Source organism: Engraulis encrasicolus, unplaced genomic scaffold (genome assembly GCF_034702125.1).
Source record: "Engraulis encrasicolus isolate BLACKSEA-1 unplaced genomic scaffold, IST_EnEncr_1.0 scaffold_59_np1212, whole genome shotgun sequence".
Lineage (NCBI taxonomy): Eukaryota > Metazoa > Chordata > Actinopteri > Clupeiformes > Engraulidae > Engraulis > Engraulis encrasicolus.
This window is the reverse complement of record NW_026945917.1, coordinates 385,674-388,173: the sequence shown is the minus strand read 5'-3', so window position 1 is coordinate 388,173 and position 2,500 is coordinate 385,674.

Below are 2,500 nucleotides of genomic sequence, written 5' to 3'. Positions count from 1 at the left end.
GCTATATGGACAGTTCACTCAACGAGGCTACTCCACAGACGTCCTCGATTCTGCCCTGGACAGGGTGAAATCTGAGGGCAATGCTGGTCGCACTCGCCCAGGTGCCAGACCACCGCGTGAGAAACCTCCTCTGATCTGCTGTACCACCTACACACCCTTCAGCCATGAAATCAAAAACATTGTCAAACAACACTGGCATGTCCTAAAAACGGAACCCGTTTGCTCTGAACTCTTCCCCCAGCCACCCCTCTTCACATACTCCAGGTCCTCAAACCTCAAAGACAGGCTGGTGCACTCGGATACCTTCGACCGCTCGAAACGCCCGTGCACACGATTGGATGACGTCACCGGCTTTTTCCCCTGCCGCAACTGCACATCCTGCAGTCACGCCAAAAAAACGGACCACTTCACCAGCTTCACAACAAAAAAACACTACAACATCAGACAGTTCATAACATGCAATTCCACGAATTCCACGAAACTGCCTCGAGGACATAAAGACATGGATGGCCCTAAACTTTCTTAGTTTTAATGAAGGAAAAACCGAGGTCTTAGTATTCCGGCCCAGCACCAGTGCTCTCCCCCCCAAAGACCTAGGCCCACTCAAACCTAATGTGAAAGACACAGCCAAAAACCTTGGTGTGACGCTAGATTCATTTTTTAACATGGACAAGCAAATTAATTTGGTCGTGAAATGTATTTTTTATCAATTAAGGGTTTTATCCAAGGCTAAACCCTTTTTATCTTTTAAAAGCTTTGAGATGGTCATCCATGCTTTTATTACCTCCCGCCTGGACTATTGCAATGCTCTATATGCTGGCATTAATTCCTCATCCATCTCACGCCTGCAATTAGTCCAGAATGCTGCTGCCCGCCTTCTCACCAAAACACGAAGGCGGGAACACATAAGACCTGTGCTTGCAGCTCTTCACTGGCTCCCCATACGTTTTAGAATAGATTTTAAGATTCTTTTATTTGTTTTTAAATCCCTTCATGGCTTGGCACCCTCTTACCTGTCCGATCTTTTAAAAAAGCACTCCCCCTCCAGGGGCCTCAGGTCAGTTGACCAAGGCCTCCTAATCGTGCCCCCCTCCAGATTGAAGAGTAGAGGAGACAGAGCCTTTGCGGTCATTGGCCCGAAACTCTGGAACGAGCTCCCAGCCCACATACGTTCGGCCCCATCCCTATCGGTTTTTAAAAACCATCTTAAGACACATTTTTATGCCTTAGCTTTTAACTCTCTATAAACTTCCTAGTTTTTCTTATCTAGTGTTTTACTTATTATTTGCCCTTCTTCTAATTTGTGACATGAGCCTTCTGTAGTTTTAGCATATTTATTGGCACCTAATTAGCCTCTTTTTTATTTTTATTTTTCACACACTTCTTGTATATATGCACTTTTCATTGGTTATTATTGTTTTTAAGTGCTTCAAAGATTACACTGTTTCCATGTTTATTTTTATTTATTTTTTGTTGTTGTCTTTGTGTGTCTTAAGGGGTCCTCAAGTCCTTTTATCTGCCTGTCCAGCACTTTGGTCAGCTATCTTGTTGTATTTTAAAGTGCTCTATAAATAAACTTTGACTTGACTTGATCTACTGAGCTGTCCATGTGGCCTGCAATATGTGGGGTGCACCTGCAGACAATTGAGAATCCGTCTCAATGAACATCGGAGCGCAATAAATCGGGGGGACCCAAAATCGGCAGTCGCAAGACAGTTCAATGAGACCAACCATTCGGCCAATGATCTTAGAATCATAGGCATTGACAGAGTTGTCCCCAGTCGCAGAAGCAGCTGCACCAGCCAGTCTTTGCTGAGATGTGAAGCCAGATGGATTTTCTATTTAAAAACACTGCAACCAAATGGACTGAATGATGATTTTGATTTGACTTGCTATCTCTGAATTCCCTGCGATCATATTAATTCTTGCACCATTGTCGTATGACTACATTTAATTTTTATATTTATTTTTCCTTTTTCATGTTTATTTCATGTATTTTTATTTTATTTCTGTTCGCCCTCTATGACATAAAAATATGACTGGACAATGACACTAGTCTATCCAGCCTACTATGGGAAGGATACTGATGGCAGGATGTCTCTATCCATACACCCTAACCTATAGGCATTTCAAGCTAGGTTGCAGGCTTACTACCTGTCTTCCGTGTACGTGGCTTTACCTGACCTATATAAGGGCGTGGCTTTATTTTCAATGTTTGCACTGAGAATGGTCTGAATGGGACCAAAACGTTTGCACTGTTCATTTGGGTAGCACTTTTTTATTTTCGAAACATGCAATAAAAGGACACTATTCCATCGGCATACAAGGTGTGCGAGTTCCCCTTCCTTGATCCTAATTTGCTTTTAACATCCTTTTAAATCCTTTACTTGTGTTTTTCTTTATCACTGTGTTGGACATTGTTGCCAGTGTTGCAACTGTACACTGCGCCTAGATGTCTTGCTTATCATCCAATTTGCCTTGTTACCTTCCTATTATTTAA